Raw genomic sequence first — 27,083 nt, forward strand, 5'->3', positions numbered from 1 at the left:
TAAGCCCAAACCAGATGGTATGGCGTATCGCTGTGGTAGCCATGCTGGTTAAGTGTGCCTTGAATTCTAAATAAATCCCTGACAGTGCCACTAGCAAAGCACCATCACACCTCCTCCATGCTTCACGGTGGGAACCACACATGCAGAGATAATCCGTTCACCTACTGCGCGTCTCACAAAGACATGGCGGTTGGAACCAAAAATCTAATTCGACCATGAAGGCCTTATTCATGCAGTCTCCTTTGATGTTGAGATGTGTCTGTTACTTGAACTCGGTGAAGCAACCTACTACCTCTGAGGATTTAGAGCTTGAGGTAGTTACCTCATACAAGTACTTGGGAGTATGGCTAGACGGTACACTGTCCTTCTCTCAGCACATATCAAAGCTGCAGGCTAAAGTTAAATCTAGACTTGGTTTCCTCTATCGTAATYGGTCCAATTTCACCCCAGCTGCAAAACTAACCCTGATTCATATTATCATCCTACCTATGCTAGATTACGAAGACGTAATTTGTAGATCGGCAGGTAAGGGTGCTCTCGAGCAGCTAGATGTTCTTTACCATTCGGCCATCAGATTTGCCATCAATGCTCCTTATAGGACATAGCACCGCACTCTATACTCTTGTGTAAACTGGTCATCTATGTATAGCAGTCGCAAGACTCACTGGTTGATGCTTATTTATAAAACCCTCTTAGCCCTCACTCCCCCCCTATCTGAGATATCTACTGCAGCCCCCATCCTCCACATACAACACCCGTTCTGCCAGTCACATTCTGTTAAAGGTTCCCAAAGCACACACATCCCTGGGTYGCTCGTCTTTTCAGTTCGCTGCAGCTAGCGACTGGAACGAGCTGCAACAAACACTCAAACTGGACAGTTTTATCTCAATCTCTTCGTTCAGARACTCAATCATGGACACTCTTACTGACAGTTGTGGCTGCTTTGCGTGATGTATTGTTGTCTCTACCTTCTTCCCCTTTGTGCTGTTGTCTGTGTCCAATAATGTTTRTACCCTGTTTTGTGCTGCTGCCATGTTRTGTTGCTACTGTGCTGTGTTGTCCTGTTGCAGCCATCCTATGTTGTCTTTATGTGGTGTTGTGTTGTCTCGTCGTGATCTGTGTGTTGTCCTATATTTTTATTWAATTTATTTTTATTTTTAATCCCCATGTCCCCGCAGGAGGCCTTCTGCCTTTTGGTAGGCCGTCATTGTAAATACTGATTAGTTCTTAACTGACTTGCCTAGTTAMATTAAAAGTTAAATAAAAAATAATGCATTTATTTGGGCTGCAATTTTTGAGGCTGGTAACTCTAATGAACTTATCCTCTGTAGCAGAGGTAACTCTGGTTCTTCCTATCCTGTGGCAGTCCTCATGAGTGCCAGTTTCATCATAGTGCTTGATGGTTTTTGCGCCTGCACTTGAAKAAACTTTTTCCGCATTGACTTATGTGTGTGTGTATATAATATAATATATATATATTTATTATGTGAATGTTGTTGAAGTATATACAGTTGATGTCGGAAGTTTACATACACCTTAGCCAAATACATTTAAACTCAGTTTTTCACAATTCCTGACATTTAATCCTGTTTAATCCTTGTTTCTGGCCATTTTGACCCTGTAATCAAACCCACAAATCCTGATGCTCCAGATACTCAACTAGTCTAAAGAAGGCTAGTTTTATTGCTTCTTTAATCAGAACAACAGTTTTCAGCTGTGCTAATATAATTGCAATATGGTTTTCTAATGATTAATTAGCCTTTTAAAATGATACACTTGGATTAGCTGATGCAACGTGCCATTGGAACACAGGTTGCTGATAATGGGCCTCTGTACGCCTATGTAGATATTACATTTTCTTTTTAAATCAGCCGTTTCCAGCTACAATAGTCATTTACAACATTAAAACTGTTTGCACTGTATTTCTGATCAATTTGATGTTATTTTAATGGACCAATAATGTGATTTTCTTTCAAAAACAAGGAAATTTCTAAGTGACCCCAAACTTTTAAACAGTAGTGTATATATGCAAAAGAAAGTGATGCAGACAACAACATTGATGAAAGCCACAATCTATCTGCAGTATTAAAGCTGATCTACCCCCTAAAATGTTTAAAAAATAATAATATATATTTTTTTTATTAAGAAAGATACGGATCAAAATGATTGGCACCCCTGTTTTCAATACTCCGGCACCCTCCCCATTGTGAGGATAACGACACAGAGTCTTTTTCTAAAATGTTCTATGAGATTGGAGAACACGTTGGGAGGGATCTTAGACCRTTCCTCCATACAGAATCTTTCCAGATCCTGATATCCTTCATCTGTTCTTATGGACTGCCCTCTTMAATTCAAACCCCAGGGTTTCAATGGGGTTCAAGTCCAGAGACTGAGATGGCCAATGCAAAATGTCTTCCTCTGAGCAATTGTGTTAGTATAAAATAATTGTAAACATTTTTGGAGCATACAATATAGGTCAGTATTGGTATTTATTTATTTGATACACTATTTTCTCATCTTTATCAAGGGATCCAATAATTCTGGACCTCACTGTATCTACATATTACAGCCTGGCACATAATAGCTGACCTTGGCTTTTTACCCAAGAGACAGAGCCGGAATGCCCTTTAGCTTGTTCTAATTTGCYTAATGCTGAGTATGACTCCCTAACCACAAATCTATTAACAGGCCTTTCCTCGCATCTGTTCCTCCCAACTACTGTATATCTTTCTGTGAAACATGAATTGCTGAATTAAGATGATTCACTGTTATACAATAATGTCCACTCCTAAAGTGCTATACCATTATGAATCTTTGTTTGGTAATTTATTTGTTGTGTGTTCAGTGGCGGGCTGCCCGTTCCACTGTGTGGGTGCATCTCTTTATGGCAGGCTCAGTGGAGGTGCTCCCCAGGGCCCTTCCACCCGTTTCATCTCTCTGGCCCAGAGAGAGGCGGAGGGAAGTGCAGGGAGACACGGAGGGAAAACAGAGCATAGGAAGAGAGGCTGCTGCAGTGCACAGTGCTGACAGAGGCTGGGTCAGATGGCCTGCAGCTCCAAAGACTGTACAGGTGGATGGAAACTGACTGGCTCCAGTGTTTCTAGTCAATCTTTATTCATCTCTCTGGAGAGGTCAGGATGACAAGGTCCAGTTACTGCCAGACTGGAAACTTTACTGACCCTGGTGTTCTGTGGACCTTTGAGAGAAGGTTGACTATAGGTTATTTGTGACAGCCCGGCTTGATTCGGTCTTATGTAGCAACATTTGAAAAAAGTGTTTTTTACATTGGATAAAAGTAGAGACTCAGCTAGAATATTGTATATCAAATACTACAGGTGAGGAGCAATGGGAAAGTAATTCTGCTTTGAAAGTTGATAAACTTGTAACCTCACTTTTGAGAAAATGGCCCTTGAATGTTTTGGTACCTACTGGAGAGCTCTTCTTTGTCTACACTCATTCAGCATCGTTCACACCCTCTTATGMTTTAGCCCCACCCATCTCTTTAGCTATCATACTCTAATTCCACTGATTTTCAAAACTCGGTCCTCCAGAAAGTGGAGAGTAACACTTAAGCAGTTCTACTACGTGATATCTTTCAAAAAAGCTGCGTTAGAAAGGATGACCTACACATACTGACCAGCTCATGTTACAGACAGAAGGTGCTACATGGCAGACCAATCCGAACTCATCTCTCGGCATTTCCAGCCCATTATCTCAGCCAATCATGGCTAACGGGAAGGTTGCTGCCTTTTTCCCTTGGCTAAACCAACTAGGCTCGCAATTTAACGATTTTATTCGTATTTACAGATGGCATCCAAGTTTGTTATTAAGGCACATTAAATTCACATGTTCCAGGAGGTATTTTGATTTWWWWWAAAGTTTACGTTCAAATGGCGCTCCTGTGAAATAGTGACGCGTGATGCGCCTAGTTTCCTGAAATGAGTCACATATACTGTAGCTGGTCTATCATGATTTGGTGTACGTCCTATAAGGTCTTCTGTAGATAGACTTCAAAGTAACGGTGCATCTAGTGGCCTCTTGACATTGGCATGCGTTATAGATATTGTATACAGTATATGAGTAATGGGCAATAAAGAGAATCTTTTCAGTTGTTATCGAACACTCGTGTTTGGAATGCACAGTGTTGTGCCCAGCTGAAGTGATGCATTGTGGGGTCTGGACTGCAGTGTTCTGTCAGTTTGTTTTGGACTCTGTAAGTAGGTAAATGTGTATGAAGAAAGCTGTAGTGGTGCTCTAATGTGACGGACTTTGACACAGATGCCACGAGGAGTTAGTGCAGAGCCGGGGAGGTGTGGAGCAGGTTGGGTAGCGTGTTCACAGCTGTATCCTTCGGGCCCACACTGACTGTCTTCAAGAGTTCTGGATATTTTCATCTCTGGTATACATTCTTTTGATTAGGACTGGGGATGCCTGGATTTGCATTAGCCATGGATAGTTACCAGATTTAAATGGGCATATTTGTTATCTAAATAAGTMAATCTTATTCTTGCCGATAAAACCTGGCCAAGGAGCGTTAACATTGGATGCGGTCACCACTAGCTCTTTCTTCAAAGCTGCCTTTCTGAGTGCACTGAAGATGGAGGCCAGTAGTAGGAGATATCCTCCTTGCTGTGAATAATAAATGTGAGCATTTGAAAGATCTCATCTATAAGTCATATGCCCTGCCCTTCCTGGTGGAATGCTCCAAATCCCCTCCTTCACACACTACACTGCCCCTCTGCCCCCTCAATTTTCACCAAAATATGTGAGACTGTCCTTGACGATATATGATATGTCTACTATTTCTCCTTTTTGACTGGGGTGTGGCTCAGACAAAAAATACAATGCATAAGCCTTCTCCCCCCCCCCCACCCAGTTGGGCTGCAATTCCCCTAGGCTGCCTTTGAAACGGCACCCTTTTCCCCATATAGTGCACTATGCCATTTCAGAAGCAACTATGGTTCCTCACCATCACCTAGCCGTCTCTGTTCAGTGAGTTGGAGGATCCTTGGTGCAACAGTGGCGTTCAGAAGTGAAGGGAAAAGGAGAGGGCTGTTCAGTACCTGCATCCCACCACTCTGACTCTGACACATCTGAGAGGAGCTCTGCCCTTTCCTACACAGCCACAGTCCAAGAGAGAGAAGGAGATTCACTGCATTCACTGTATCCAGCCACTCAACACGACCCAGAGTGGGTTGGCACGAAAGTGATTTGTATTCCTGCAAGGTCAATTAACATGCCCTCCCCCAAAAGGTTGGTTGTGTGATATGCATTGTTAATGAGCTCAAGTTTTGAATGCTTTTATTTATAATTGTCGGTGTTTATAAAGGCCACCAGCGACGGTGGTTAAGTCTGGTCTCTCTGGTGTCTGGTATGTCATTAGAATTCCTGCTGCATTGCAACATGTTTTCCAGCCTGTCAGCTCATACCTCTCCTCTCAGAGAGGGAGAATTCGCCAGCTCAAAGCAGATCTGGGAAGGATGTTCTCTAGACTATGTTCTTTAGATTCAGCCCACTGGAAACTGAACCGGCTGGGCTCATCACTTCTTTTTTTTCTTCCTCCGAACATAGCTTTCTGCTCTGCCCTGTAAGCTCCGGCTTCACCCCTGTTGTCTAGCTGAAAGGAGACATGTTTTATTGTTCTGGGCTTCGCGCTTGGTCTCGTGTTTAGCCTGCTGTGTGGAGATACTTCAGGCTAACAAAACGTGAATGCTGTTTTTATATTGAATAACAGGTGGATGTAAGGGCTTGTTGATCCGTTGGTTTAAGTCCATCAACTATAACCCCTATCTGCACTCACTTTATTTATTCAGTGTGTTTGTGRTTCTGCAATCAATTGGTTTCCATAACCCCTGTCTTTGATTTGGGTGTTTTACTGTGTTATTTCTCGACGAAGGCTGTCACTATAAGCCTTTTTTCTTTTCAAGTGACAATCCAATATGCAAAAGGCCTGTGCCTTCGTTGGCATCAGAGCGGTGAGATTTGTGTTCCGCGGGATACAATGCCTCCGTCACAACAGGCCATAGCAATTCATCTAACAATCCGAAGGCAATTCGCTCCTTGATTCTGCAGGCGTTTTCCTAGAGGCAGACGAAGACTGATTTGTCTGGAAAGACATGCGGTCTGTTGCATTTTCTGGTGGTTGGAGGTGGAGCGGCGAATGGCCCTGTTTTTAATCAAGATGAGTTTGATTTGATTACATTTRTTAGAAGGAGCAGCAAGGGAAACTTGGAACTACAGCACCACACTGGCTCTTTGACTATAATTGTGTTAATTGAAAGTGGGTACTTTTAAATTATATTTATTGTCTGCTGTTGTTCTCACCAAATGTTTTCATGTTGATATTGTCATTTTGCGGCMTGCATAAAAGGGGGAATTGTTCCCTTTCCTCTCAGCTTTTCATCCACTCCTTAGCAGATAACTGACAGGCCCTGATAGTTATTCTTAATTGAAAGGTGTCCCTCCCTCTGCAGATGTACCGCTCATTATGCAAGATGATTGCTGTTAGATGTCATACTCAAGGACACGGAATCACTTTAGAAGATCACTGGAAAGTGACAAAGTGCAACAGCAGGGCCATCCTGATAAAGAGAGGACTGTACAATTACAGTCCTTTTGTGTTGTGAGACTACTTTCACCCAGTGTTTCCTGGTTACTTTTAACTGATTACCTTTTGAGAAAGGTCACAGTACTTACAATGGTAATCTTGCTAAAAAAGACATTTCCTGTTTTAATTAGATGCCCAACATAAACACAGCAATCTGCTCTCTCTCGATAGCTCTGCGTCTTCGTCTCTCTCACTCCGTCAGTATACTATCTGCAGTGCTTTCAAATGAAGCTCCCGCACCCTATTGACGTGATTGAAAAGGCCCGAGTCTCTTCCAAGCCTCCATTGGTCTCTAAGTATAATAATCTTTCCTCCCCTGCCTCTCTGGCTTCTCTGCTGTGTCGCCGGGGGGGACTAATAAATAAAGCAATGCAATWCTAAAGTATTCTTCTTTCTTTCTCTCGCTCTCTCTTTTTCCTGTGCCATATTTCATTATTTGTTTTTATGTCATTATTTAATTATGATTTATGTAACTACAGAAGATTAAAAACATACAATGTTTTAGTTATTATAGAATGTTAGAGCTTACATTTCTGTAACCTATTATGGTACTTCATTATTTTGTTATGTGCGTTTACATAGCTTCAGTAACTCCAGCGGCTGGAGTTTTCATATGATTATCAGTTATCTTTCTTTCCTCTCCTAACATATTTTTCTTGTGTGTATTCCAGAGCAGTGGGACACTAAGGAAGATGGGGCCTGCACCTGTTTCTGCTTGGCTCTGTGCCTAGCTAACTCCTGGAGACCAGACTGGACTGGACTGCTGCTGGAAGGAGGCGAGGGCATTTGGTTGATAAGGAAGGGGAAGAGGAACAGAAAGCCTTGAATTAGTTTTGTTGTTTGTCCTGTTTAGGACCCATCGCCCAAACCAGCTTCACTTCAACATTCTGCAGCAATCCCCTCCTCACTTGCTTTTGTAAATGTGCTAGTTCCTAGACTCCTAAACATAGGCAACAGTATGTTMTACTTCCTAGATTCCTAAACATATGGATTCTACCATGTTTCCAGAACATTTTCTGTAGCCTGTTCTCTGGAGAATAACTGACACAATTTCACATTTTGGGAATTTATTCCCTGTTTTTATTCAACTCAATGGAGAGGCTAAGAAGATAATCAGAACAGAGAGGCAAAGCTAAAGAGACATTGGAATCATATTATTTCTGTAAACTTTAGGGAAAACACAACAACCGTGTAGACTGGAGATCATTTCTGCCTCTCTCAGCGGTGGTGGATTAAAAGCAACAAGACCTAGTTGGAGGGATTAGGGCCAGAAGTGGAAGATGATAAGTAGCAAGGCGCTATGTGAAGGCCGGGCCGTGTGGCCCCTGGTATTGACTGGGCTGTTGTTGACAGTCATGGCCACGGCCTTGGAGTACGAGGGAGTCCCTGGCCAGTGGGCGCGGTACGGCCGCTGGGARGCCAAGGYCACAGGCSAGCTGAGCTTCACTCTGAAGACCAACATCAGCAAGGCCCTGGTRCTCTACTTGGACGACGGAGGGAACTGTGACTTCCTGGAGCTTCTGATCACAGACGGCCGGCTGCATCTGCGCTTCACCATCCACTGCGCRGAGCCGGCCTCCCTGCACACGGAGACCCACGTCAACGACCAGCGCTGGCACCGCGTGCTTCTCACCCGCAACTATAGAGCGACCACCCTGGTGGTGGACAACGAGGAGAAGGTGGCCGAGGTCAAGTCCAAGAGGAGTGAGATGGTGGTGGCCAGTGACCTTTACGTAGGCGGCATCTCGCCAGACGTGCGCCTATCTGCCCTCACGTCCAGCACCGTCAAATACGAGCCACCCTTCCAGGGCCTGATCACCAACCTGAAGCTGGGGGAGACCCTCCCAGTGCTCCTGGATGGCCAGAGTGTTCAGAATGATTTGGAATACCTGTGTATTAAACAGAACCCCTGCAGCAACAGAGGCCTCTGCTCCATCCACCAGGGAGAGGTCCTCTGTGACTGCACCAACACTGGCTACAAGGGAAACTACTGCCACGAAGGTGAGCCAAATACTCAATGAGCTAAATTTGTTCATGGAAAAGGGCCTGTTTTTCCATTTGAATGCCTTAGCAGTAAAACCCGATTGCTTTGTGAAGTTTAAATGATGGTTTTTGAGGGATTCCTTTAGGATTTACTTGTAATTCTGAGCCATTATCTGAACAGACATTCATTTTCCTTAATTATTCGGGGGAGAGTTGTGCTGATCTACATTTTAGCACAGCTTGACGTGCTGTCTCTGAATGCTTAGGGGGTTTGGCTGAGATTGTTGGATAGCCTGTTGATTATGATTACATTTTCTCTGAGTTTAGCTAGGCCCACGTAACTCACTTGTGGATGGCTGTTTCATGGCTAAAGGGAAATAAGCCAATATTGTTCCACACACACATACTGTAGCAACATCACGCTAGTAAATGTCAATGTTTTCATAGACGTAAAACGTTTGCTTGTCTTGAGAGGAAATGTAAATGTTTTACTGTATGTTGATTTKGTTACTGTGTTTATCCTGGCTTTACCATTCATAATTATAACAGCATTCTGTTACCTGATACTTAACCTCATCTCGAACCAGGCTTCCCTAAAATGCGAAACTTGGGGAAGTTCCAAAATCATCAAATGCCTTGCTTGGGCGGAGCTCCAAAGGTGCTCGCCAGATTAGTGCCGTAGGAGCAACAGTGCGTGAGGGCAAAATATGTCAACAAAACAAGCTCTGGTGGCAAAACGTTTTAGAACGTTTGCAGCATGCTGGTTTTCACAGTATTTTACTGTTATTTCGTGATGAGCTAAAGCTGCAGCATGAGGGGAGTAGAGCCTTATAAAATCTGTGATACGGAGAACGYGGATGGAATCACGGAATCCAGACAATAAAACGGAATTCAACAACGTATTGAACTTAGTAGGGAGTCAACTAAATGTATTATTATTTGCCCAAATTTATCAAAAGACATGAACAGAATGCATTAGTGATTCGTATTTTCTGCAACTTTCTGAAGAGGCAACAAGAATTCTCCATGTGTGTGAATGTGCGTTGTGCGCAGCTACCATTTTGTGTAGCCGTTAGCAGTGATGCTAAAGAAAAATCTTCCGGTAGATGGAAAGGCTTTCCCAAAAACCTTCTCAATTATTTGCATCAATCCAGTGGGTATTTGTTTTGCAATCTGTACTATTAAATTACAGATTGCAGATTTGTCATTTAGCAGATCGACCTAAATTACTATCACATGTGCGGTACAAAAACACCCTAGGTGCACACCGGAATTAAAGGGTAACTACACCAAAAATCTAAGTGTCTAAAATGTTGTAGTCTCCTGAACATCCAATTTAGTTGTTTTTCTATTTTWAAAAAAAGTGTGCATTTGAGAGTGAAACCCTGAAAAAATGGGAGAACAGAAACCTGGAAAACCAAACGGAGGAAACAGAATTTGGCAAAATATAAAACTCATCCCCCTTGACTTATTCCATATTTTCTTGTTACACCCTGAATTCAAAATGGATTCAATAGAAAAAAATCTCACCCATCTACTCTCAATACAATATTAGACATTTTTGCAAATGTATTGAGAACAAAATACAGAAATATCTAATGTACATACAGTGGTTGCTCCACTAAAAGTTTTGCGATTATGCTGCGGTACTTGSAGGTAATTTGTGGTTTAGTACAGTACCCTGCGTCACCACTTCATGTCTCCAGACCAGCGCAAGGGGGAGATAGAGCACACGCCACACTGGGTAGCACAGAGCAACACTAAGGGGCATTGAACTAATAATGGCGCTGACTAGGGAAATGTTCCCGCTGTTCTTAGTGCCAGTCTGCACTTTCAAACTTAAACAATGTAACTAATAATGGCATCTTTATGCTTTCGTTAATAAAATKATAAAAATACTCTTTCAAAATGCCRATGTTTATTTAGTTATGGATCCATAACTAATTACTATGGGAATAAATATCACTGAATTACAGAAATATAGGAACAAAGTTGCTTWCTGGAAAATACTATTTCAAGCACACACGGTCACGTTGTACAGCGCCATTATGGCTATTAGCAGGTAGCTGGACAATAGACTTGCCTAGAAGGAGGGTAGGGGTAGAATTCTATCGTCAAATGTATTTCTTAGTTAGGTTGGCTGTATCACAACCGGCCATGATTGGTTGCAATTTCAGTTTAATCCACCAGAAAAGACWAAACAAATAATACAACAAAAAGTATTATTATGTATCACATCCGACCGTGATTGGGAGTCCCATAGGGCGGCGCACAATTGGCCCAGCATTTTTCTCCCTCTAAAAACAGATATAAATGTTCTGGCCTTTACAAATATTATTTTGGCCTTTACAAATCACTCACTTTCGCTTTTTTGAAAACWAAAGAACCTCCGAAATATYGTTATATATTATCAAGTTCATGGCACAGTCATATAGCGGCACCTACATAAAGCTGAGTGACTCACTCATTYATKWWKWTSSAWMRWMATRAATAAGTACCAACATTCTTTCTGATAGTCTTTAATAAAKAAATGTTTTGGTTATCCTGACCTGGACACCATGTACAGTATTATAATAGCCCATTATGRGCTRTTAGCAGGACAATATACCTTTGCCAACACCTCTCTGTATTTTGATACTTTGTGGATGGGGCCTCCCCAGTAATGCAGCTGTCTAAGTCACTGCATCGCAATGCAAAAWGCGTTGCTACAGATACCCGTGCCGGCCACCACTGGGAGACCCATGAGGCAGCTTTTGGTTTTAATTTAGTATCCTCCAATCCTCTATATTTAATTATTGGCAGAGAGTCACATCATTTTTTGATATACTGTAGGCCTACCGTAGGTGACATGAGTCTCACTAGTGTTGAGTAATGTGCTGTTAAAAGTGGTGTAGGTCTTATTTATTTAAAGAGCATATTGAAGTTAGAAGCAATAGGATTTGACGCAATAGCCTACAACTATTTTAGCACCGTTTCGCGCTGCTCTGAGACAAACATGGGGAACTCCGGTCTCCCGCGTGCCCGCACACCACGGGGATTCTTTAGCTAAATAGCCCAGTACTGTAGCCTACTCCTGACTGTCACGTTGTACAGCGCCATATTTTCCGTTCCATCCTAACGGAAACCCAGAGGGTTTTKCTTGGAATAGAATCACCATAATATTAATCAAATTAATTAASCAAAATTTCTTAATCAGTCCCATATACTAATGTTAAAAAAGGTTTTAATTTCTCTAGTACAACCACTATTGAAGGCAATCAAATGCTTCTCAAAGATGCCCTCTGGTGGTCAAACTAGCACTAACTAGCATTAATGGTATCAGTGGWTGGCACTTAAATAATATCTGCGGCACCACTCAAGCTGTGCTGCAGTACGCTGCAACTTTTAAAGGACGAACCACTAAGTATTCACACCCCTGAGTCAATACATGTTAGAATCACATTTGGCAGTGATTACAGCTGTGAGTCTTTCTGGGTAAGTCTCTAAGAGCTTTCCACACATGGATTGTACAATATTTGCACATTATTCTTTAAAAATGTATTCAAGCTCTCAAGTTTGTTGTTGATCATTGCAACACAGCCATTTTCAAACCTTGACATAGGTTTTGTCTCCCAGTGTTTGTTGGAAAGCAGACTGAACCAGGTTTTCCTCTATAATTTTGTTTGTGCTTAGATCGATTCCATTTATTTTTATGCTAAAAGCCTCCCTTGTCCTTGCCGATGACAAAGATACCCATAACATGATGCAGCCCCCACCATGCTTGAGAATATGAACAGTGGTGCTAAGTGATGTGTTCTGTTGGATTTTCCCCAAACATAACGCTTTATATTCAGGATATAAAGTTAACTTCTCTGCCAGTTTTTTGGCAGTTTTATTTTAGTGCCTTATTGCAAACAGGATGCATGTTTTTTTTCTGTACAGGCGTCCTTCTTTTCACTCTGTAGTTTGGCCTCATGGTGTAATCCCTGAGCGGTTTCCTTCCTGTACGGTAACTGAGTTATGTATCTTTGTAGTGACTGGGTGTATTGATMCACCATCCATGCTCAAAGGGATATTCAATATCTGTTTTTTGTTGTGCCCATCTACCAATAGGTGCCCTTCTTTGTGAGGCATTGGAAAACCTCCCTGGTCTTTGTGCTTGAATCTGTGTTTGAAATTCTGCTCGACTGAGGGACCTTACAATTATCTGTATGTGTGGGGTACAGAGATTAGGTAGTCATTCAAAAAATCATATTAAACACTATTATTGCACATAGAGCGAGTCCATGAAACGTATTATGCGACTTGTTAAGCAACTTATCTAGGTTTGCCATAACCAAGGGGTTGAATACTTATTGACTCAAGACATTTCAGCTTTTCATTTTAATTATACTGAACAAMAATATAAACGCAACATGTAAAGTGTTGGTTTCATGAGCTGAAATGAAAGATTGCAGTGTTTTTCCATATGCACCAAAAGCTTATTTCTCTCAAATTTTGTTCCCAATTTTTTTTACATTCATGTTATTGAACATTTCTCCTTTGTCAAGATAATCCATCCACCTGACAGGTGTGGCATATCAAGAAGCTGATTAAACATCATGATCGTTACACAGGTGCACTTTGTGCTGGGGACAATTCAAGGCCACTCTAAAATGTGCATTTTTTATCACACAACACAATGCCACAGATGTCTCAAGTTTTGAGGGAATGTGCAATTGGCATGCTGACTGCAGCAAAGTCCACCAAAGCTGTTGCCAGATCATTTAATGTTAATTTCTCTACCATAAGCTGCCTCCAACGTCGTTTTAGAGACGCAACCGCAGACCATATGTAACCACGCCAGCCAAGGACCTCCACATCCGTCTTCTTCACCTGCTGGATTGTCTGACACCAGACACGCAGACAGCTGATGAAACTGAGTATTTATGTCTGTTAAAGCCCTTTTGTGGGGAAAAATGTATTCTGATTGGCTGGGCCTGGCTCCCCAGTGGGTGGGCCTGGCCTAATGAATTTATTTAAATTGACTGATATCCTTAAATGAACTGTAACTCAGTAAAGTCAGTGAAATTGTTGCATTTTTGTTCAGTATCATATTTTTAAATACCTAAAAACATAATTCCATTTTGACATTCTGGGGTATTGTGTGTAGGCCAGTGACCCAAAATCTCAATTGAATTCATTTTAAATTCAGACTGTGGGAAAAAGTCAAGGGGTATGAAAACTTTCTGAATGCACTGAATGCATCGTGTATTGGTATAATTTAAAATTGAAAATATATAGCTCAACATGTGAACAACAGATTCCCATAAGGCCATAATGCTGTACGGCGATGCATGCCACATGATAAGCTTGCCAAATGCATTTACATAGCTGATATACTGAGAGAGAGCGAGACAATCAAATAAAAAAAGATCTTCCAAAAAAACAAAAAGGAAATGTTCMTTTGAGAACACAACACAGACAGCACCCCGTCCTCTCGTTATTGCAGGAGTGGGATTCATCAATATTGAGACTAGTTCATTTTTTGATTTGAACAGTTTAACAATGAAAACACGTTCAAACATTTCCCTTCAAAGAATCAACACTACATCACTTCAGAATAGACCATATAAGCTCACTCGTATGTAAAGATGACGCATTTGAGTCTAAACAACAACAGTTAATTGAGCAGTAACAAGTAGGCATATTATTACTAAAGCATCATTTGAGATGAACAAACAAAACACACTACCAGTGGTGGCCAACCTTGCTCCACTGATCCCTGATCAACTGGGTGAGCGGACTTCTATTCCAGCCCAGCAATAGCACACTTGATTATCAACTCATTAGGTTTGATAAGTTGAATCAGGTGTGTTTTGAAACAGAACCCTGCAACACCCAGCAGAYCTCCWGCAGAGTTGGCCTACTCCAAATGTAAATGGTTTATACAAAAACACAGTTCATGTATACAACATTTGGTAACATAGGTAGGCCTACACTTATTACCCATGGCTTATAGGATATATATATATCGTCTCTTGGGACATTCATTGGGACCTCTCTCTTCATCTGCAATTAGGCTTTCACAGGATTCCATATGTGAGGACCGGAAACATCACAAAGATGTAGGCCTCATTATACTTCAATTAGACAGCATTGAATATTATGTTGCTATTATCTCTCTGTCCTCAAAGTTTTCCCCTCTAGGGACTAGAACTGGAGAATCTTTTCATAATGTCCTCCTACAAAATGACCAGCCCTGTCCAGCAGCCTAAACTCTCCCTTTACTGACAGCCGGAGCTGGCCGTCTTTCAGRTTTTTGGGTTGGTAGCAATGCACAGCCAGCAGTCAGGACGCGTGGAGATGAGGCAAAACGTGTGTTAGTCATCAGAGCGGTTTAGCACGTGGTGTGACCTTTGACTTTACCAGTGTAACTCATTTTCAATAAATATAAATCGCAGACTGTCAGCCACACTTGATAACTTGAAAGCTAGGATGTGGATCTAGCATACGCAACACCTCTCTCTACAATATGTGTCCTACATGGATGGGGAAACAGTGACGCCCATAACAGACATCACCCCTTCTATGGGCGTGTGGGGGGAGGGTTCTTGAAATGTAGTGGACCATTCAAAACGTTTTTGCAATACATCATTCTCCAGACCTCCAATGGGAGGCATGACAACGACGTGATTTTGGAGGTATGGCAACGCGAGACTATCTGATACTAGATATTTGCTACTGTAGGCACAGAATACTGTAACATGTTGAAACTTAATGACATTTCAGCAAAAGACTGTATGCTCAACTCCGAGCGATCAATAAACCCAGGGCCAAATGGTTCCATGTCAAAGTATAACAAGGGCATGGGTGTCATTCGCTGCCTGCATCAGGTTTACAAACCCTCTCTGACTACCTCCATGCTTCCTTTTGTTTTTTGATTCACAGAGCGCTTCTGTGGGAGCTGATGCTGCAGTCCTTTTCTTTCTAAATAGAGATATAGAATACCAATGTGGTGTCACACTTTGACTGCAGATAATATTTATCCTTCTGTCAAGTATAAAACGTTGGGCAAGCCAAAAGGTCTGAGAGAGAAAGAGATAAGATATAAGAACTATAACTTAACTAAATGTATTATTTGTACATTTCTTATATCTGCTGAATTCCGACAGAGTGCAAAGGAGCAAAGATTTGTCCCTTTAGAAGAGKGATTCTGGAATTTGTAATCAGAAAAGCACAGCATTGATTTTCACTGCTACGCAGACGATACATAACTTTACATTTCTGTGTACATTTTTAGTTCCACAGATAAAGTATTAGACTGTATTAGTKATTTAAATACTTGGATGGTTCAAAACTTCCTCCAGCTAAAACAAGACAAGACCGAGGTACTTATTATTGGAGCCAAAGCACRGAGAGAGAATCTGGCCGCACATTTTAGTTCACAGRCAATAAAGATAAAACACCAGGTACAAAACGAGGTGTCATTTTAGATTCTGAATTAAATTTCAAATACCACATTAGGAATGTGACCAAAATAGCTTTTTACCACCTRAGGAACATTGCCAAGGTGCAGACGTTTCTCTCTCAGGCTGATACAGAGAGACTCATYCATGCTTTTATTACAARCAGGCTCGACTACTGTAATGSTCTCCTGTCTGGTCTGCCCAAGAAAGTCATTGGTCAACTGCAAAACATACAGAATGCTGCAGCACGGGTACTGACCAAGACCAGACGGAGAGCACACATTACACCGGTTTTACGGTCTCTGGCACTGGCTGACTGTGAGTTTTAAAATACATGTGAAGATTCTACTATGGTTTTTAAACCAATCCACGATTGTGCACCCACATACATATCAGATATGCTTTTGAGTTATGTACCCAGTAGATCCMTCAGGTCATCTGGCGCTGGCCGTTTAACCATCCCAAAGCCTAGGACCAAGAGGCATGGAGAGGCAGCCTTTAGTTACTATGCYACTTGCCTCTGGAATAGCCTGCCAGAGAACCTGAGGGGGAGTCCAAACTGTGGACATGTTCATACTGAACAAAAATATAAACGCAACATGCAACAATTGCAMAGATTTTACTGAGTTACAGTTCATWTAAGGAAATCAGTCAATTGAAATAAATTAATGAGGCCCTAATCTATGGATTTCACATGACTGGGCAGGGGTGAAGCCATGGGTGGGCCTTGGAGGGCATAGGCCCACCCACTTGGCAGCAAAGCCCACCCACTGGGGAGCCAGGCCCAGCCAATCAGAATGAGTTTTTACAGACCATGATCATGCTGTTTAATCAGCGTCTTGATATACCACACCTTTTTGTATGTATGGATCATTTCTGGTATCTTTTATTTCAGCTCATGAAACATGGGACCAACACTTCACATGTTGCATTTATATTTTTGTTCAGTGTAAAAGTGATCTTAAAACACACCTTTTTAGCTTTGTTTTCCTATAGGGTGCTTTTTTAGTGTACGTTTTTGTTTTTTATCTTTTGTTTTTTATCTTATGTTATTTGAAATAAGAAGTTCTGTTTTTATTTTCATATTTTTTATTTGTTATTTTTTTTCTGTGAAGCGCATTGCGTTGCATTCATGTCTGAAATGAGGTATATAAATAGCTTGATTTGATTTGACCATTCCAAGAWAACGCATCTGTCAAGAAGAAACATGACCACGTGGTCAGAAAAAGGCCTCCTTGGCTTAGTCAACACTCTCAGGTGAATCTGGACTACCTTTTACCCCCAAAGCCAAGAGGAGTGTCAGAATCAATTACAGCGCTTCTCCCCAGAGCGGGGATGTAGGCCAGGGCCATAAATCAGTCTGCTAGACGTACGTCTACCACTAACACACACGTCATTTGCCAGCCAATCCAGGGAATGGGAATGTGCTCATGTACTCTGATGCAAAGACATAGGGAAYATGTAGGCCTGCTCTGCACCAATTCAAATCAACTCATTCTGTTTCCCCATCTTTTCTGATGCACTGCTGACCTTGATCTACTGTAGGCAGAGCCRATCAAAACCTTTTTTGAGCTCCTGGCAACTCTTGAGTAGTATTATTTACCGTACCAGTCAACATTTTGGATGCACCTACTCATTCAAGGGTTTTACTATATTTTTACTGTTTTCTACATTGTAGAATAATAGTGAAGACATCACAACTATGAAATAACACATATGGAATCATGTAATAACCAAAAAAGTGTTAAACAGATTCTTCAAAGTAGCCACCCTTTGCCTTGATGACAACTTTGCACACTCTTGGCGTTCTCTCAACCAGCTTCACCTGGAATGCTTTTCCAACAGTCTTGAAGGAGTTCCCACATATGCTGAGCACTTGTTGGCTGTTTTTCCTTCACTCTGCGGTCCAACTCATCCCAAACCATCTCAATTTGGTTGAGGATGGGTGATTGTGGAGACCAGGTCATCTGATGCAGCACTCCATCACTCTCCTTCTTGTTCAAATAGCACTTACACAGGTTGGGTCATTGTCCTGTTGAAAAACAAATGATAGTCCCACTAAGCGCAAACCAGATGGGATGGCGTATCGCTGGAGAATGCTGTGGTAGCCATGCTGGTTAAGTGTGCCTTGAATTCTAAATAAATCACTGACAGTGTCACCAGCAAAGCACCTCCACATCATCACACCTAATGCTTCACAGTGGGAACCACCTACTCTGCGTCTCACAAAGACACGGCGGTTGGAACCAAAAATCTAACATTTGACTCATAATGATTGATGATTTTTGCAACTGCACTTGAAGAAACTTTCAATATTCTTGACATTTTCCGGATTGACTGACCTTCATGTCTTCACGTAAAAAAATAAAGAAAAACCCTGGAATGAGTAGGTGTGTCCAAACTTGACTGGTACTGTATGTTAGAAGAGACCTGGGTTTTTCAGAGATGTTGTATGCACAAACTGTTGATGTTCTAGGGGTTTCCGGCCACAGCCAATCATTGGCACTTCAGTCGTATTCATTGGCTCTAAACAGTAGAACAGTCGTAGTATAGACTGGAGGAAACATCAATAGAATACATAATTATAAGGGTAATAAGATAGTTTACTTGTTTTCTATCACCCCACTTCAAGGAATTTTGGAATTGTATTTTATTTTTAACCCCATTAGCTGTTGCTGAAGCAGCAGTTACTTTTCCTGGGGTGCTCTATTGTGGCTTCAATGTTGCACTTTAGTTATATGTATGGACCTGGGCTCACACGGGACACCATGATTGTAGGGCATTGTCCTCACACCAGATGTTTATATCATATAGTATTATTTATTATTATTTTGCATTTTCTTTTAAAATAGCCTGAGTTCTGACAGCAACCTTAAACCCATGTCCTCTCTGGCACTCGCCATCTTCTCCTTAGATATGTGGTTGAGAAAAAACAAGCTCTCTAGAGAAGCTTTCCTAGCTCAAACGCATAAATGGGTACGCGTATAGCATTTATCTCATTCAATGAAAGATGAATTCGACGGGCCTCAAAAGTCACTTTGAATTGAATACTAGATATGTGTCTAGCGTTGGGTGTTGTTTTTGCAACCTATTTCCTCAAGGTCATTCAGTATTAGATTCTGGCTTTGTCTGCCTGCAGAAAATGAACCTGTATCACTTTTTTCCCAAGCAGTTTATTGTAGCATGGCAGGGTTGCTTTTAAAACCAACAAAGGGAAATTGTAGTTGCTATACGCTGACTGCACAGACCAGGGTGGTACGTTTTGATACTTCAGTAAACCTCTAGTTTGATGGATATTTGTGTACCCTGTCGCGCTGATCAGAGTCACCACATAATTGTTTTCCAATGTGGTTGAACTCACCAAGTGTCACTGATTGGAATACATGTCGTCTCCAGTGTGTGAGACACCCGTCCAATCAAATGACTGCTCTGAAATCTTTCTCCCTCGTTTGTGTTAACTTTATTGGCCCTTCCTCTTTTTAAATGTTCAGAAATACATAACACAACGTCTGACATGGTGCTGGCCCAGTTTGAACCCTAAATRTGCCTCTTGTTAGTTCCTTCTCTCTCAAATGTTCTTGATTTGTAACCATAATGAGTTTTGCAGTGACAGAGAAATAGCTTGTTCAGGTTAAATTGGCTCCAGCATGGCCTTTACTAGTGATGGGGGGGGGGGGGATTTATACATTTACATGTCGCAATATTATTTTGGACGATATATCGATATTTTGTATTATTATTTTTGCTGCTGTAGGTAGCGTTAGCTAGCGCTAGTCGGCTGTTCCTGCGCCAAAACTTGGGTATTTTTAATCCTATAGCTTGTTCATCTCTTTTTTCTTTTAAAATAGTCAGCCAACATGTTTTCAACACTTTTATATACACTACATGACCATAAGTATGTGGACACCTGCTCGTGGAACATCTCATTCCAAAATCACGGGCATTAATACGGAGTTGGTCCCCCGTTTGCTGCTAAAACAGCCTCCACTCTCCTGGGAAAGCTTCCCACTAGATGTTGAAACATTGCTGTGGGGACTTGCTTCCATTCAGCCACGAGCATTTGTGAGGTTGAGCACTGACGTTTGGCAATTAGGCCTGCCTCGCAGTCTGCATTTCAATTCATCCAAAGGTGTTTGATGGGGTTGAGGTCAGGGCTCTGTGCAGGCCAGTCAAGTTCTTCCACACAGATCTCAACAAAGCATTTGTGTATGGACCTCACTTTGTGCATGGGTGCAWTGTCATGCTGAAACAGGAAATAACCTTCTGCTAACTGTTGCCACAAAATTGGAAGCACAGAATTGTCTAGAATGACATTGTATGCTGTAGCTTTAAGATTTCCCTTCACTGGAACTAAGGGGCCTAGCCTGAACCATGAAAAACAGCTCCAGACCATTATTCCTCCTCCACTAAACTTTACAGTTGGCACTATGGCAGGTAGCGTTCTCCTGGCATCTGCCAAACCCAGATTTGTCTGTCGGACTGCCAGATGGTGAGGCGTGATTCATCACTCCAGAGAACGCTTTTCCACTGTTCCAGAGTCCAATGGCAGAGAGCTTTTCACCACTCCAGCCGACGCTTGGCATTGCCCATTTCATGAAGCTCCCGATGAACAGTTCTTGGGCTGACGTTGCTTCCGGAGGCAGTTTGGAACTTGGTAGTGAGTGTTGCAACCGAGGACACTCAGCGGTCCCGTTCTGTGAGCTTGTGTGGCCAACCACTTTGCGGCTGAGCCGTTGTTGCTCCTAGAAGTATCCACTTCACAAGCTCTAACAGGGCAGAAATTTGAAAGGTGGCATCCTATGATGGTGCCACGTTGAAAGTCACTGAGCTCTTCAGTAMKGCCATTCTACTGCCAATGTTTGTCTATGGACGTTGCATGGCAGTGTGYTCGATTTTATACACCTGTCAGCAAYRGRTGTGGCTGAAATAGCCAAATCCACTAATTTGAAGAGGCGTCCACATACTTTTGTGTATATATAGTGTACCTGACTGCTCCAAACTAATTTTCTCATGCTCTTGAATGTCTCTCTRGAGCAAACATATAGTGAGCAATGTGTTTGGAACATCGAATCTCAATACATATAGAATCATGAGAATCGCAATTCGGCCCTCCTTTCWTCAACATTTGCTTGTTTGCGTCTGTTGGGTCTATTCATTTTGATCACAATCCATATCGTTTCCATGTACTCGGTGTGCCTACCCTGAATATTCATATCTCACTTCTATTTCTCTCTCTTTATTTCCAATTAAAACTGAAGCTTGTGACTATTTTATTGCATATGTCTGTTTTACTGCCTACTGTCATCATACTCTGTTTTTCTTCCTCCAGAACGAATGGTATTTTCATCTGCCACCTTTTCTGTGTGCTGCCACTCAAAAACTTCACTTCTTTATTGTCTGTAAACATTAGACGTTTGACCACGAGGGCCTCACTTTCTTCTAGTTTTTATTTATCCCCAAATCAAAATGTTTGCAAATGATCTTGTAATCATATATTGGCTATCAAAGATATCAGACTTGATGCAGCACTCGAGCTGTACTATAGATCCATGAAGTTGGTTACACTTAAAAAGAAGGTGAAATGCCTCTATCTCGTTGTGTGAGAGCTTGGGACACAGAAGCCCTGAATTTTGATTCGAGCCCTAGAATACATTATATAGCTGAGTCATAGGACTTTCATTTGCTCGGGACTTAATCATTCTCCTAGCTATTTATGGAGTTGTTTTTTCAGAACAGAACACTGTAAACATTAGTTGGACCACATTCAGTTCAGGTTATTTATCACAAACCTTGTCACTGAATGATGTGTCAGTTTGTCATATCTATTTTCTGTCTGTCTGAAAGTGAAGTTAAGCTCTGGGCTGATGAAAGTGGAGTTTCACGAACTTTAAAGGTTACACCGAACCTCAAAGTCACTTGTCATCCTGTAATTCTATAGTTTAGTCTGATCAATAATAGCCATTTTGGTTGGTATAACATTTGACTATAATGTTGAGGCAGATCAGTCATTACCCCGGGACGTCAGTGAACCTCACCTGTATCTGCCCCTGTGTAGTATTTCATGATTTATAGTGACAGTTGGCCTTGCTCTGTAATATGCTCCCTGACAGAGAGGTTGTCTGTTCGAGGGACAGTGTATATGGACTGTATTCTCTCTGAATATTTTCTCCTTCCTTTCAAGTGAGGTTACACACAGCCACATTATTACATTTTTATCACAACTTGGGGAAATTGAATTAACCATCCTCAAGCTGTTGTGAAACCGGTATTTCTCTCCGAATGCATTTCAAATTCGCATTCAATCCAATCCYCTGGTCTTTAAAACAGTAAATGATTCCCGGGGGGATCAAGAATGATCCACCACCCAAAGGRCAACTTAACACAACTGTGTAACTCAATACCAGGAAAGTGTTCCTAATGTTTGGTATGCTCAGTGTATAGCCTCTTCATGKGTAAGCAGCATAGATTCCTTTTAGCACCAGGATCTTGACACGACGCTTTCCYCTCAGCCTCTTTCCACTCGTCATCACGACGGCGTCGCCGTCGCCAACGAGAAAGTGGAACTCTGAGTCACCCAGCACCAAGGCAGAGCATTGCCTTGACTCCCACCTTCTCTTCCTCAACTCTGACATCCGCCYCGCAGACACTTATTACTTGGCGGTCTAGGGCTTTTCAGGCTTCATTACACACTAGGTCTGTGTGAAGCTGTTTTTTGTTGTTGTTGCCRTTTGTAGATCAGACGGGAAGTGAGCTGATGTGGGCTCAGATCTCTGTGGCCAMTACTTCAGCGGTATTACTAATAAATTACCAGAGGTGAATGGGGATTGAAGGTAATGTGGAATTTGAACCGTTGGGCCTCTTCCAAACCGTTGAGAGACTTTATTAGGAGTCCCATCCTGCCTTTAGGGGATAGTTTATTTCATCATTACCTCCATTTTATGTTTGGACCTTCTTATTTGTAGCACGGATCATCTCCATGTTCACTTTCCTGTAACATTTCATTATWTGCAATTATGCAGATGCCTTTGTCATGTGTGCGCGTATGCATGTCAATGGCGGGCTGCCCATTCCATTGTATCTTTATCTCTGTTTGGCTTGTAATTTGTCGTCCGCGCTTGTAATCACGTAATTATACATTGGTAGGTTATGTTATGGTATTTATAGGCTTGACTCAATCATATATCACAACATAAAGCTGCAACCTTCCTGGAAGACCAGGTTCTGTTTTCATAATGTAAATCGTCTCATATAAAGCGTGCCTCATTCAAAGCATAGATATCCAATAAAATCTACATGTGTGGATAATGTGCTATGAGTGATCCTCTGACAAATCTGCTTTAGTGGAGCAATGTCATCCTTCATTACAGCAAATATCAGTTAAAATAGCAGATTGTAGTATTTCAAAGAGATGCCTTACTGTACTGAACAAAAATATAAACGCAACATGTAAAGTGTTGGTCCCATGTTTCATAAACGGAAGGAAAAAAATCCCTGAAATGTTCCATATGACCAAAAAGCTTATTTCTCTCTAATTGTGTGCACAAATTTGTTWACATCCCTGTTAGTGAGCATTTCTCATTTGCCAAGATGGTCCATCCACCTGACAGGTGTGGCATATCAAAAAGCTTATTAAACAGCATGATCATTACACAGGTACACCTTGTGCTGGGGCCATTTTAAAATATGCAGTTTTGCCACACAACACAATGCCACAGATGTCTCAAGTTTTGAGGGAGTGTGCAATTGGCATGCTGACTGCAGGAATGTCCACCAGAGCTGTTGCAAGAGAATTGAATGTTCAACAAAAGCACAGGGGGTGCTTTTGTTGGGAAAAATCATTTTGTTGGGGAAAAACTCATTCTGATTGGTTGGGCTTSGCTCCCCGGTGGGTGGGCCTGGCTGACATGTGGGTGGGCCTATGCCCTTCAAGGCCATCTCATGGCTGCACCCCTGCCCAGTCATGTGAAATCCATAGATCAGGGCCCAAATATATTATTTCAATTGACTGATTTCCTTATATGAACTGTAACTCAGTAAAATCTTTGAAATTGTTGCATGTTGCGTTTATATTTTTGTTTAGTATAGATGTGATATTGTATAGATTAGAAAGTTCTGGAGAGGGCTACTGTATGTGTTGTAATGAGAGGCTACTGTATGTGATGTAATTAGAGAGGTCTACTGTATGTGTTGTAATTAGAGAGGTCTACTGTATGTGTTGTAATTAGAGTGACGACTGTATGTGTTGTAATTAGAGAGGCTACTGTATGTGTTGTAAATAGAGGCCTACTGTATGTGTTGTAAATAGAGGCCTACTGTATGTGTTGTAATGCCAACATTACAAGACAACGCAGTAGCCTCTCTAATTATAACATATACAGTAGCCTCTCATACAACACCATACAGTAGGCCTCTTAATTACAACACACACAGTAGGCCTTAACATTAGCAACACACTACAGTAGCCCATTACAACACATACAGTAGGCCTCTAATTACAACATAAGAGGCCTCTAATTACAACACATACAGTAGGCCCTCTCTAATACAACACACACAGTAGGCCTCTCTAATTAAACACATAAGTAGCTCATAATTACACACACCACAGTAGGCGCATTACAAACACATACAGTAGGCCTCTCTAATTACAACAGCATATCAGTAGCCTCCTATTACAACACTACAGTAGCCTCTAAATACAACACATACAGTAGCCTCTCTAATTACAAACACAACACAGTAGGCCTTATACAACACATACAGTAGCCTCTCTAATTACAACATATACAGTAGCCTCCATTACAACACATGAACAGATAGCCTCTCAATTAATTACAACACTACAGTAGCCCTCTAATTACAACACAACAGTCGGCTCTCTAATTACAACACAACAGTAGGCCTCAATTACAACTCCATACAGTAGGCCTCTAATTACAACACAGTCATAGTAGGCCTCTAATTACAACACATACAGTAGCCCTCCATTACAACACAATAACAGTAGACCTCTCTATTTACAACACATAACATAGGCCCAACATTACAAACATCATACGCCTCTCTAATTACAACAAGCATAACCTCTCTAATTACAACATATACAGTAGCCTCTCATTAACACACACAGTAGGCTAAAACTTTACAACACATACAGTAGCCCATTACAACCACATACAGAGCCGATTACAACACATACAGTAGGCTCTAAATTACAACACATACGTAGCCATCAATACAACATATACAGTAGCCTCTGTATCAGCACTACAGTAGCCTCTCTAATACACACAACAGTAGGCCTCTCTAATTCATCAACACAGTAAGCTCTCTAATTACAACACACACAGTAGCCTCTCTAATTACAACACACACTAGGCTTCTCTAATTACAACACACACAGTAGGCCTCTCTAATTACAAACCCACATAGACCTCCAATTACAACACATACAGTAGGCCTCTCATTCAACCCTACAGACCTTCTCTAATTACAACAAATAGTAGGCCACTAATTAACACACATACAGTAGACTCTCTAATTACAAACACACACAGTAGGCCTCTAATTAAAAACATATACAGTAGCCTCTCAATTACAAACACATACAGTAGCCCTCTAATTACAACACATAGCAGTAGGCTCTCTACACAATCGTACAACAACACGGTAGGCACTAATTACAACACATACAGTAGACCTCTCTAATTAGAACACACACAGTAGGCCTCTATCAATTACAACACATACAGTAGGCTCTCTAATTACACACAACAGTAGCCTCTCCTAATTACAACACATATAGTAGGCCCACTAATTAAACACACACAGTAGGCCTCTCTAATTACAACACATACCAGTAGCCTCTCTAATTACAACACAAACAGTATGCCTCTCTAATTACAACACATAAGTAGGCCCTAATTACAACACACACAGTAGGCCTCTCTAATTACAACACATACATGTATGGCCTCTCTAATTTACAACACACACAGTAGGCCTCTAATTACAACACACACAGTAGGCTCTCTAATTACAACAAATACAGTAGGCCTCTAATTACAACACAACAGTAGGCCTCTAATTACAAACACAACAGTAAGGCCTCTCTAAATTACATACAACACAATAGCCTCTATTACAAACATACAGTAACCTCATCAACCTACACTCTAATTAAAACAGATATAGTAGGCCCTCTAATTACAACAGATATAGTAGCCTCTCTAATTACAAACACAAAACAGTAGGCCTCTCTATTACAACACACACAGTAGGCCTCAATTCACAACCATACAGTAGCCCTCACATTACAACACATACAGTAGCCTCTCATAATTACAACACATACAGTAGCCTCTCATTACAAACACATAAGTAGCCTCTCTAATTACAACACATACAGTAGCCTCTTCATACAACACATAAGTACCTCTCTAATTACAACACATACAGTGCCTCTCTAATTACAACACACACAGTAGCCTCTAAATCACAACAGACACACATAGTAGGCCTCTCTAATTACAACATACAGTAGGCCTCTCTAATTACAACACAACACAGTAGCGCCTCTCTAATTAAACACAACAAGTAGCCACTATTAAACACATACAGTAGGCCTCTCTAATTACAACACACACCAAGTAGGCCTCTCTAATTACACAACATAAGTAGGCCTAATTACAACACATACAGTAGCCTCTAATTAAAACAGACAAGTTGCTCTCCTCTAATTACAACACATACAGTAGGCTCTCAATACAACACATACAGTAGCCTCTCTAATTACAACAATACAGTAGCCTCTCTATTACAACACATACAGTAGCCCTCTCTCATTACAACACATACAGTAGGCCTCTCTATTACAAAACACAATACAGTAGCCTCTAATTACACACATAGCAGTACAGCCTCTATTTACCAACACATACAGTAGGCTCTATTACAACACATACAGTAGCCTCTCTAATTACACACATACTCTCACTCATTACAAACATACAGTAGCCTCTCAATTACAACACATACAGTAGACTCTCTAATTACATCACATACAG

At 41.4% G+C, this 27,083-nt stretch overlaps 1 pseudogene; it reads left to right on the forward strand.

Moving 5' to 3' along the window:
• The window catches only part of LOC111951075 (neurexin-2-like), a 146,641-nt pseudogene that overhangs the window by 46,640 nt on the left and 72,918 nt on the right, over positions 1 to 27,083 (forward strand).

This window comes from Salvelinus sp. IW2-2015, linkage group LG23 (genome assembly GCF_002910315.2).
Source record: "Salvelinus sp. IW2-2015 linkage group LG23, ASM291031v2, whole genome shotgun sequence".
Taxonomy (NCBI): domain Eukaryota; kingdom Metazoa; phylum Chordata; class Actinopteri; order Salmoniformes; family Salmonidae; genus Salvelinus; species Salvelinus sp. IW2-2015.